We start from the raw sequence: 13018 nt of genomic DNA, 5'->3' as shown, positions 1-13018 counted from the left end.
CTACCACAACCAACCTCAATTCGCTCTCCAGAAGGCGGTCATTATTTTATGTTTTTGGTTATCAAATTTGCTTTGGCCTGCGAATGTGAGTTGCTCCCTTGATATAAAGATATTAGTTGGTTTTTGAAACAATATAGGCAGAGAGACCGATTGACTGAATAGACAGTAGTTGTTTATTGTAACTAAGAACAAAACACTAACACCACGTGTGCTTCTTCAATCACCTCTAGCTCTAGACTTACAGTTACCAAAGTAGCCCGCGGTATATTACGAATGGTCAACACAGTCATGTGGTCAGTTAACGACATTCTCTTAAAGATACATAGCACATGACTTTACCACACATCGACTCCACAGACCCTCTTTTGCACGTTCGCTTGAACATATTCCCCTTACTCCCTCCTCCACTGTTACTCATTCCTCCACCTGGACTCCTTCCCCCCATTGGACTCCTTCCTCCCCCTGGACTCCTTCCCCCTCCAAATTCCTTCCTCCCCCTGGACTCCTTCCCCCTCCAGACTCCTTCCCCCTTCTGAACTCCTTCCTGTACAGCTTCCTCCCCAGTTGCTGCATTTCCCCCATTACACCATCCTCCCTCATGCTCCCTGCCCCTTTCCCAATCTCATCTCCCCCGACACTTGTGGTGCCCCCTCCCATCTCACAATCCCCCCCCCAACACTGCGCTTCCCCCTCCCAACCTCACCACCCCTCCCCCCTGCCCTGGTACACCTTCCTCTCACAGCTGGAACTTCCCCTATCCCCCTCCCCGCACACTCACCACCCCCCCATCCTCCCCTGCCTCCCCATGATCATCCATAACAGTCCATGGCCAAGACCCTGATGTCCCAAAGCAGATCCCAGATATCAATGAAGAGCTCCCACCTTCTTTGAGCTGCTCCGCAGCACAGCCATGTCCATGGAAATCCACCTAGTATGTGATGCACGTGTTCCTCCAGGGTCTGGCAGCTGTAGGGCTCCAACATCTTCGGATATCCACGATGTGAGTAAGGTCCTGATGATAAGTGCTGACTTCTGCACATCAAACTTTCAAGAAATGTTCTGGGCTGGCATGTTTTCCCGCTGACATAGGCAGTAAATTTGACATGAGGGGATGATTCTGGTGAGCAGGGCTTATAATTAGATGCAGATGTACTAAAATTATGTTCCCGACGTGTGGTGGAGGGAAACGCGGCCCGCCATTGATGGGTGTAGCAGACAATCGCATGAAATCAATTTTTGCCTTCTCGCCATATCGTCCACTCATGCCCACCATGATGCCCGACACAAAACGGAATAGAAAATTCTGGCTGTTGTCTGGACAGAATGGGGGGCATAAAGGCCAATTTTTTGTTGCTATGTCTTGAAGGTCAAGGTCTTCAGAAATATTGGCCTTGAACAATATTTAGGCATCCTAAGCAGCTACATTAAATAGGTATTAGGCTCTTGAAATATGTTAGCGAGAGGCCTATTGTCTGTTAAAACACCTCTTGAAACTCAAAATTATGATATACTTATTTAAGTAACATTCAGTTCAGCACTAAGATAAAAGCAAAACTCTGTGGATGCTGGAAATCTGAAACAAAAACAGAAAATGCTGGAAAAACTCAGCAGATCTGACAGCATACATGGAGACAATAACAGGGTTAATGTTTCAAGTCCACATGACTCTTCTTCAGAGCAGAAGAAGGTGGAAATCACAGGGGGCAAAGGGGTAGGAAAGCATTGCAAGGGGTTGGGGGGAGAGAGAAAGATGGAAGGCAGAGGGGACACCAAGGGGTGGGAAGCTGGAACCCAACAAGGGAAACTAAAATGCTGACAAACAAGGGGCCGGATGGGATATCAAATGTATGAATTGGTTGGGTGCGCGCAGACTCTGGAATAAGAAGGGTTGGGATAGGATGGGTCACACTGAGACTCATGAAGGGGGTCAATGTGGGAAGGGAGACAGTGTAGTGTTCAGTCATGAGGGCAATGGGGAACCCATTGAAAGTCAAAGCCCTTTGTCTGGTGCCAACAGGTCAGTGTCAGCGAGTAAAGACAGTCCTGGGACTCACAGGCAGGAGTCAGAGAGTAGAGACAGTCCTGGGACTCTGTCAGGAGTCAGAGAGTAGAGACAGTCCTGGGACTCAGTCAGGAGTCAGAGAGTAGAGACAGTCCTGGGACTCAGTCAGGAGTCAGAGAGTAGAGACAGTCCTGGGACTCACAGGCAGGAGTCAGAGAGTAGAGACAGTCCTGGGACTCAGTCAGGAGTCAGAAAATAGAGACAGTCCTGGGACTCACAGTCAGGAGTCAGAGAGCAGAGACAGTCCTGGGACTCACAGTCAGGAGTCAGAGAGTAGAGACAGTCCTGGGACTCACAGGCAGGAGTCAGAGAGTGGAGACACTCCTAGGGTTCACAGTCAGGTGTCAGAGAGTATGGACAGTCCTGGGGTTCAAAGTCAGGACCCAGAGAGTAGAGACAGTAATTGGGTGCAGCAGGCCATGCTACTGGGCTATGAATGGCATGCAAATTATACTCCCACTGCAGGTAGGGGCAAGGGTTGTGTGCTCCATTTGGATGATGCACAGCTTTGTGTGCTGGGTTTCATCAGTCACTGTCCATGGACTTGTCTATAATGGTCTGCAGATGGGATGGTAATGGTTATGGAAGGCATCTGCAGCCTGTATTTGGGGAAAACATAAATAAGTGGGAGAGGGCATTTCATTGAAGGGTGTAGCTTCCTCTGCAGATGAACATGCACACAGCTTCTAGATGGGGTGGGGTGAGCTCCACGTTAGGCATGGGCACACCAATAGTGATGGGCTCAGCGGGGAGAGTAGGAATGTTGACTACAACAGAAAGGGGTCCAGTATTACTGGGGGAGACTGGAGAATAACAGGAGAGAGCTCTTCCTTCACATCGTAAGGTTCCAGATAAATTGATGGGATGCAGACAGTGAGAGAGATAGCATCAAAGCTGGTCTTTAAGTAATAGCACAGAACCACCATCTTGCACTATCGGAGTAATGGCACAGTTATAAATTAAAGGTAGCGGCGAACCTGTACAGGAGGGGTCTGAGACAGTGTGGGAGGAGCGCATTGCTGCACTAATGGGCTCTTTCTGGGGGTGCCTTCTAGCTTGTTGGTGCCACAAGATTAAAATTGAATCAGAGCTGAGAGAAAGGAGGAAGAAGGCCTCCTTGAGAAGCTAGCCATGCCTTTTTCCATGCTGTAACAGGGAAATACAGAAGTCGCTGGTTTAAAATCACAGTTGCTGCATTTCAACATTAACACACAGGAAAGTGAAATTTAGGAATGCAGGCAACCGTTAAGGTGGTGCAGGCGCTGCATATATAGCATCCCATCAATGAAGTTTGTCATGTGCTTTCCAGAATTGGCATTCACAACTGGCCAAAGGACATCCAATCATTAATCATGAGCAACTTATTGTTAATTACTATTCCAGAACTGAGATTTGTCCACTGAGCGCATCAATCACAAAATTCAAATAAAGATTTTAACACATCTCCATGACATCATACAAGGTGCAGAAACTATCTTCAGTGAGGTTGACATCGCATGAATGTGAATAACACAAAGAGAGGCTATCACTGAATGTTATGACACAGCAGTTGACTGACCACATGACTGTATTGACCAGTTACTATACAGCACAGGCTACTTTGGTAAAGGCTGAGTTATTTAAAATCCCAGAGGGAAACTTTAAGCAACTGTCATAACCTATATTTTCAATTGGTATGTTTGAGAAGCAACTTTGAATTCAGAAATGAAACCTCCAAGCCCCCAAAAGTGTTTTATATAAATTAAGTTAAACATTTATTAATTTTGCAAGCTCTTCTGTATATTCCTAGCCTTACCTTTGAATGCAAAATCTCATTCTATCACCAGACCTTTTGAACTCCACCTCTTCTGAAAATTCATAGTACTGACATCCACAGCTGAGGTGGAGGCAGCCTGCTGACTGCTACATCCTGATGTCAGTCATGACCTTCACATACATTTTCTGGTGGCCCGAGGCCTCGAAGGCCCCAGCCTGATAAGGGTCTCGTACTCAGGGGCAGATACACACTCCTTGGCCTGAGCAGCTGGATTGGATAGTGTCACAGGCAAAGGGGACTCGGAATGGCTGGATACCCTTAGAGAGTCCTGAGAGGAGGCTGACACTCATCCTCCCTGTGGGTGCCCGAGTGTCTCTCCCGGATTCCTTGAGGAGAAGGTGTACCTGGAAGGAGGTCAAGGCACTCAACCTCCTGTCGCCTAGGCACTGATGGTGCTGGCAAGTGTGTGTGTGGCCATGGAGTCCAGGGCCAAGTGCAAATCCAGCAAAACCTATTGGGCCAAGGTCTCCATGGTGGTCAGCAACATTTCCATGATGACCTCGAGGTGTTCGCATGTTGCATCCATGACATCGGACAGAATGTGGACAGACTCCTCCATCCTTCGCTGCAGTTTGCTGAGTGACTGCTGCATCTCTGCCTGCTGTCCCGCCACCTGTCATTGCAACTCGTAGCATTGCGTTGGTGGCCACTCACAGAGGCTCATCATCTGATTTGGACTCAGCAGGTGGCTGACCTCCAGCAGTCCTCCGAATGCTGGACATTTGGTTGTTCCTGCCTCTGGCTGCTGCAGGGATGTGTCATTGAGGTGTTCTCCAATAGATGATCCCGAGCCTAACCTAGAGCTAGGACCACCAAGATGTGTGTCTCTGTGCTGGTAGAGGGTTGGGTGAGCATAGTGATGGTTCTTCCTCAATGGCTTCCTCAGCTTCCTCATCTGAGATGGTCTGGGAGCTGAGGCTTATGTTGGCCCTTCTCATCTGCCTAGATCTGCTGGTGCCTATAAGAGAGGGAAAAGATTTTCAGTTCATGAGCAGGCAAATTACAAGACTGCATGTCACTCACTGTGAATGTCAGGATATGATGGAGTCATGGAAGTGTGATCCATATTAGGTTGCTGAGACAAGCAGATCTCTCCTTCCCACAGGAGCAATCCCTGTCGTCCCATCCATCTTGGCAGCATCCCCCTTGAACTGGCTGAGGGTTATGATGTTGGCTGCCCCTCTTCTTGTCTGGGATCTTTCCTGTCTGTTGTGGGCCAGCTTGCCCTGGATGAAGACAAAAGAAAGGAATGTGATGAGAAGGGATGGGACAGAGGTTGGGCAGCATGCATGTCCGCTGTGTGTGGTGAGTCCTCCCCTGAAGGGGTTGAGGATGGAGCGTGTGCAGCATGATAGGTGTTGATGTGAAAGTTTCTGAGACAATCAGTGGTGATATGTGTCCCCTGCTAATGGTTGTGTGAGATCCCTGAAGGGAGTTGCCCTTTGAGTACATGATGCCATGATGAGGGTTTGAAATTGGAAGGAGTTGAAGGATGGCTTACTCTGGTGGAGTGGATGAGATCATTCATCCCCTTCCCACACTGGATGGTGTTGGTGGTGTAGTGGCTAGCCACGCTGACCACCTTTGCTATGACCTTCCAGGCTGGAGAGATGAGGCTGGTGTGCTTTTTGGACCCAGCATTTCCCTATGCTGCCGCACTCCCCAGATCAAGGTCTTGAGGGTGTGAAGGCAGAAACGGGGTGCAGCCTTCTTCTTCTGGTTTGAAACCTTCTTTGTCTGGTTGCCAGGCATCTCTGTGGGTCTCCTAGAGACGGCTGGGCTGGAGAGAGTGAGGTTTGTGCGTGTTCAGGTGGTGGTTAAATATGGCGGCCGGACCTTCGACCCTGTCAGGTAACGGCAGGGCAGACAGATCAGCTCCTGACCTGCTGGGTGATTCGGAGAGATACTTGCCTGTGCATGATTAATGAGCTTCCAAGTGCTGAATCGGGCATGATTTCCCACCATTCCGACAATCGGGAAACGTGCCGCGGAACCTGTCTGCCACTGCAATTAGCTTCAAAAACACAAAACTCTGCCCATAGTTACATAGTATTTTAAAGCAAAGTATATTCCATGCAAGGTTTAGAGAAAGTCTCCAATGGCAAAGCTACTTAAAATGTTAAGGAGCCAGGCTTTGAAGTTGTTGCTGTAAGGCCTCTATACAATAAGTAATGTGTTAGTCTGTAATTGTAATTGAGGCACATCTCACACCCTTTGTCCTACAAAATCCTTGTCCCAGCCACTCAACAGCAGTTGTCTTCCTTAGGTTGTGAACAGAAGAAGATAAAAACAGAGATACACAGAGCCCATCTGGTTCTTTTGCAGGAGCCACAAGGGCAAGTGTTTGGCCAGTCCTGGAAGAACTGAATAAAGAATTGGAAACCAATTTTTTAAGCTAAGCAAGATTATTCACTGACATATGAGCCATAACATATTTGTTACTTTGTATTATCATTCAAAGTCAAAATGTTGCTCTGTGTACTCGCTTGCTGTGAAATAAATCATCTTAACAATTGATACCTGGGCATGCCTGGCTAAGTAATTTCTTGGCCCATCTTTGAAAAATTTGCAGAGATGTGCATGGGGTGGCAAATGTGAAAGACATGAGTATGCAGCTCAGATCACCAGGGGATCCTTCTGTTTAAACCCCTGGGCCACATTATTGTACAATTAGATAATTGACAAGTATGAGAACAACCCTAAGTGTAGGATGCTCAGACCACTTTTAGGAGTGACCAGCCCTACTGCACCCAAAACAACAGCTAAGACAGACTCAAAATCTAAACATTCTAGGGTCAGCCCCGATTACACTAGCTGAAGAATCTGAAGTGCTTTCTCCCTGTCAAAAATATAATGAAACTCTTAATGGAGTTACAAAGCCATACTCGCCAAATTGAAATTTACAGAAACTTCACACTCTTGCATTTTTCACAGTAGGACCATAAGACCATAAGACATAGGAGCCGAAATTAGGCCATTGAGCCCATCGAGTCTGCTCCACCATTCAATCATGGCTGATAAGTTTCTCAACCTCATTCTCCCGCCTTCTCCCCATAACCTTTGATCCCCTTACCAATCAAGAACCTATCTATCTCAGTCTTAAATACAATCAATGACCTGGCCTCCACAGCCCTCTGTGGCAATGAATTCCATAGATTCACCACTCTCTGGCTAAAGAAGTTTCTCCTCATCTCTGTTCTAAAAGGTCTTCCCTTTACTCTGAGACTGTGCCCTCGGGTCCTAGTCTCTCCTACTAATGGAAACATCTTCCGCATGTCCACTCTATCCAGGTCTTTCAGTATTCTGTAAGTTTCAATCAAATCCCCCCTCATCCTTCTAAACTCCATCAAGTATAGACCCAGAGTCCTCAAACGTTCCTCATATGTTAAGCCTTTCATTCCTGGGATCATTCTCGTGAACCTCCTCTGGACTCTCTCCAGGGCCAGCACATCCTTCCTGAGATACGGGACACAAAATTGCTCACAATATTCTAAACATGGTCTGACCAGAGCCTTATAAAACTTCAGCAGCACATCCCTGCTTTTATATTCTAGTCCTCTTGAAATAAATGCCAACATTGCATTTGCTTTCCTAACTACTAACTCAACCTGCAAGTTAACCTTAAGAGAATCCTGGACTAGGACTCCCAAGTCCCTTTGCATTCCAGATTTCTGAATTCTCTCCCCATTTAGAAAATAGTCTATGCCTCTATTCTTCCTACCAAAGTGCATGACCTCACACTTCCCCACATTGTATTCTATCTGCCACTTCTTTGCCCATTCTCTTAATCTGTCCAAATCCTTCTGCAGCCTCCCCACCTCCTCAATACTACCTGTCCCTCCACCTATCTTTGTATCATCTGTAAACTTAGCCAGGATGCCCTCAGCTCCTTCATCTAGATCATTAATGTTTAAAGTGAAAAGTTGTGGTCCCAACACTGACCCTTCCGGAACTCCACTAGTCACTGGCCGCCATCCTGAGAAGGACCCCCTTATCCCCACTCTCTGCCTCCTGCCAGACAGCCAATCTTCTATCCATGCTAGTAACTTGCCTCTAGCACCATGGGCTCTTATCTTACTGAGCAGCCTCCTGTGCGGCACCTTGTCAAAGGCCTTCTGGAAGTCCAAGTAGATAACATCCATTGGCTCTTTGTCTAACCTACTCATTACTTCTTCAAAGAATTCTAACAGATTTGTCAGGCATGACCTCCCCTTGATGAAACCATGCTGACTTTGCCCGATTTTACCATGCACTTCCAAGTATTCTGAAATCTCATCCTTAATAATGGACTCTAAAATCTTACCAACGACTAAGGTCAGGCTAATCGGCCTGTAATTTCCCATCTTTTGCCTCACTGCCTTCTTAACAGGGTTGTTACATTAGCAATTTTCCAGTCCTCTGGGACCCTCCCTGACTCCAGTGATTCCTGAAAGATCACCACTAATGTCTCCACTATCTCTTCAGCTATCTCCTTCAGAACTCTGGGGTGTAATCCATCTGGTCCAGGTGATTTATCCACCTTCAGACCTTTCAGTTTTCCTAGCACCTTCTCCTTGGTAATGGCCACCATACTCATCTCTGCCCTCCGATGCTCTTGAACTTTGGGGATGTCACGCGTGTCTTCCTCTGTGAAGACTGATGCAAAGTACCTGTTCAGTTCCTCCACCATTTCTTTGTTCCCCACTACTACTTCTCCAGCGTCATTTTCCAATGGCCCAATGTCCACTTTTGCCTCTCTCTTATCCTTTATATATCTAAAAAAACTCTTGCAATCTTCTTTTATATTACTGCCTAGTTTACCCTCATATTTAATCTTCTCCCTCCTTATTTCTTCTTTAGTTGTCCTCTGTTGGTCTTTGTAGGCTTCCCAATCCCCTGGTTTCCCATTGCTCTTCGCCGCATTGTATGCTTTCTCTTTAGCTTTTATGCTGTCCCTGACTTCCCTTGTCAGCCATGGTTGCCTCGTCCTCCCTTTAGTATGCTTCTTCTTCCTAGGGATGAATTTTTGTTGTGTCTCCCAAATTACTCCCAGAAACTCCTGCCATTGCTGTTCCACTGTCTTTCCTGCTAGGCTCATCTCCCAGTCAATTCTGGCCAACTCCTCCCTCATGCCTCTGTAGTTGCCTTTATTCAACTGTAATGCCGTTACATCTGATTCCAGCTTTTTCCTCTCAAATTGCAGGGTAAATTCTCTCATATTATGGTCACTTCCTCCTATGGGTTCCTTCACCTTAAGCTCCTTTATCAAAGCTGCCTCATCACACATCACTAAGTCTAGAATTGCCTGTTCCCTAGTGGGCTCCACCACAAGCTGCTCCAAAAAGTCATCTCGTAGGAAGAAGAACATGACAGAAGTGTAGCTTGTAAGTCGAAGGTAGCTAGAACTTAGAGGCACTTTAAGCTCAATGACAACTTAATATATTAAAACACTAGTGTCATGATTATAATTATGTAGACCTGCATTATTACCACTGGTTATCTCTCTACTGCAGAAAGGGATAGCATTGCCCTTAATCAAACAGAAAACAGCACTTTACAGATGAGAAAATAATCACTGTTAGTTCCAGATAAAAAGACATCTGGTGGAAGTGTATGATGATAGTACCACAGAAATACAATATACCAATACAGTTCACATTCTTGCCAGTTATGTAGAACTCCTAAAATGAGGCATAAGTCAAAAGACTAACACTGTATTTTTAAATGCTTAGCTCTCTAACTATAATGAAATTATTTTTACATTACATCGAGAAACAGCAGTATATTTTAGAAACCAAATCAAAGCCAATTTACAAAAGGCGCTTTGATGATTTTAATTAATTTTAATTCAGATTAGAGGAAATTTCATGTCAATATATTCAGCAGTGTTAAGGCAAAATTGTGATGCTATTAGGTGAGGAAATAAGAAAATGAAAAATGTGCTAAAATCATTTAATATCACATAGTATGTTACAGTATTGACAGCACCGAAGCTGGTCATCTGGCCTAACAGGTCCACGCTGATGTCTATGTTGCAAATGAGCCTCTTTTATTATTTAACTATTTCAGCATATTCCTCTATTCAGCTCCCTCATTTGCTTCTTCTTAAACACATCTATGCTATTTGCCTCAACCCGTCCTTCTGGTCATGTATAAACATCTGGCACACATAGGGTTAATGTGGGACTGAGTACAGTAACGCCCACAGGATGATGTAAGAGAACACATGACCTACACCTAGGGTCAGTCTGGCATTGGACAGAGCCGTGTGTACCAGCAAGCATGGAGCCAGCTCCTAGCTTGTAACCTTTACTGTATCTTTTTTAAATTGTTCTAAGAATCAATAAAGACTTGCAGTTAACCCATGTATGATTATGAAGATATCTTCAGACCTACCAAACTGTATCCAATGCCCTACATCAGTGATCTCTGCAGTCTAACAACACTCTGGCAAAGAAATTTCTCCTGAATTCCCTATTGAAATTATTGGCTATGATTTTATTGTTATGAGGCAGGCTTTGGTCTCCCCCACAATTCGAGAGTTCCTCTATATCTCTCCTATCAAATATTTTCATAATCACCCTCAGTCTTCCCTTTTCTGAAGAAAAGAGCCCCAGCCTGTTCAATCTTTCCTGATAAGGGTTGTTCTGGTATCATCCTAGTCAGCTTTATTTGTACTTTCCCCGGTGCCTCTATGTCATTTAAATATTATTCACTCCATGGTTATATTTTGCACTGAGCATTAAGGTTTACAAAAAAGAATATGAATAAATCTTTAAGAATAATCACTATGGAATCTTCTCTTATTAGCTTTCAAAATATAGTGGGTTATATGCTTGCTAATGGTTTCAAAGGCCCATGTTAAAAAATAGGCGTATGCAAAGCTAGAAAATAGCAAAAGCTGTCCAATAGATATACAAAATAGCTGACAAAGACAGGCCTGAATATAAATCTAAGACATATCACATTGATTATTGCACAGACTTAGTTACTTTAACTGTAGCTATACCCAATCATATTGGAGATCGGAGCTAAAGAAGCCAAGTGCATGAAAGCCTGAAGTGTATACCTTGGGTGAGGGTTCAACACATGGGCAAGAATTTTTAACTCGACGGTTGGGCGTGCGTCCGGTCCAACTAAGTGTGAAATGACGTGTGATGACATTGACCGAGTGTGCCGATGTCAACACGCAGTTTGGTTGGCGTGTGCGTGCTGGAACCGGCAGCGCGCCCGCTGACAATTAAAAGGCCTATTAAGGCCATTAAGTTATTAATTGAGTTTAATTTTTCACTGCTTGTTCAATCTAACAGTTGATGGGCAGGCAAAAATGCCAAGCAGCCTTTACATTTTTTGGAAACCTCATCCACGGGAGGGATGAGGTTTCCAAAAGCAAATACAAATAAAATAAAAACATGGTTTTTTAATTAAAAACATGTCCCTGCTCATGTGACATGAGGGGGCATGCTCCATTACATTTTTCTGCTCTTTATTATTTTTTAAAGCATCTCTTCATCTCCCTTAGGCAGCTCCGTGCCACAGGGAGATTATTCAGTACTGTCTTGCGCGAATGAGCGAAGTTCGTTCTAGGCCTGCTCACACTCCCTCCCCCACCGCCGCTCCACATGCACAGGTAGTGCTCAGTGCTGACACTTGCGTATCACGCAGGGCGGGCCTTAATTAGCCCACCAACGTGAAATCACAGTGCGCTCTCGATCGCAGGCAGAGCTTGGCTTCCCGACCGCCCCCGTTGATCCCGCACGCCAAAGGCAAAATTCTGCCCATGGATTAAATAAGCAGTTTTGTTCATCGTGAGATATGAAAGGACTTTGGGGAGAATTTTCTCCCCGTCAGGGGGCTTGGGCGGTAGCGGGCACTGGCAGGCCCGCAGCCGATTGCCGCCCACGATCGGGTGCGGGCCGCCATTTAATGTGGGCGGGCCAATTAAGGCCTGCCCAGCGTGATGCGCTCCCTGTGAGGGCGGGGGGGATAGGCTGTGTCGGGGGTCTGCGCTCAGTGAGATTAGTTTGAATTTTAAAAATTTTAATAAAGAAAAATTTTTTTTAAGACACGTCCCCTTATGTAACCTTGTCACGTGAGCTGGGGCATGTCAATGAATTTTATTAAAAATTTTCATTAAACTTTAAAAACTTTCATGAAACCTCGTCCCACCCATGGATGAGGTTTCATGATAAATGCAAAGGCTGCCTGGGCTCTTTGCCTGCCCGCCACGCTTAATTATTTTAACTGGTTTTTAAATAGGACCTTTGACAGTTCGGCGGGCACACAGCTGACTCCGGTGCGCGCCTGCCAAACTGAGGATCTGAATGATGGGCAGTGACATCGGGGCGCATGCCCGATGCCACCGCGCGTCATTTTCCGCATTGGCAAGCAGGGCCTGCCCCCACTCACCAGCCTGAAGATTCTGGCCTTTGTGTTGTTCAATTCTGTTCAGCCTCCGGTTAAGCTCCAATACAGAAGGCAAAATCAGCACAGCTATTAGGTACTGTTGAGGAATAATCAGTGGTGGATTTAGACCACATTCCCCTTATTAAGCCAAGTCCCACTGGCAACTCTGAAAGTCATTTGCCACTCATGGAAATTCGTTCTTTCATTTCTCTGTGTGCATATTGTATTGGAGATAAATGAACATTATTAATAACCCTTCTAATAGAGGCAGATAAAATACTGTGCTAGAAAATCAGACTAAGTGCAGTCCAAACTCAAAAAATTTTATATGCTATACATACAACTTTAATCATTCATGTGATAATTTAATTGAATATTGAACGTCTAAGAGCTGAGTTCTCAGAAGAAAGAAATATAGAAGGATTTGTATTGATATTAGCAACTTTCATGATTTTAGGATGTTTCAAAATACTTCAATCAGTAAGGTACCTTTGAAGTGCATCATTATTGTAATGTCAGAAGTATGGCAGCCAATAAACATCAAACTCACTAAAACAGCAATTAACTAAATAACCAGGTATTTTTAGTGATCTTGACTAAGTGTTAAATATTGGTCAGAACGCTGAAAGAGCTCCCCTGGCTCTTCTTTGGAGATAGCTATGGGATCTTTTATATCCTTCTGAGAGAAGAATGTGGCCTTGGTTTAATTTCTAATTCAAAAGATGAAAGTTTGTTTAAACAAAGTAAAACTTCTT

This window comes from Carcharodon carcharias, chromosome 6 (genome assembly GCF_017639515.1).
Source record: "Carcharodon carcharias isolate sCarCar2 chromosome 6, sCarCar2.pri, whole genome shotgun sequence".
NCBI lineage: Eukaryota > Metazoa > Chordata > Chondrichthyes > Lamniformes > Lamnidae > Carcharodon > Carcharodon carcharias.
The sequence above is the reverse complement of the archived record's forward strand: the minus strand, read 5'-3'. Positions refer to the sequence as shown.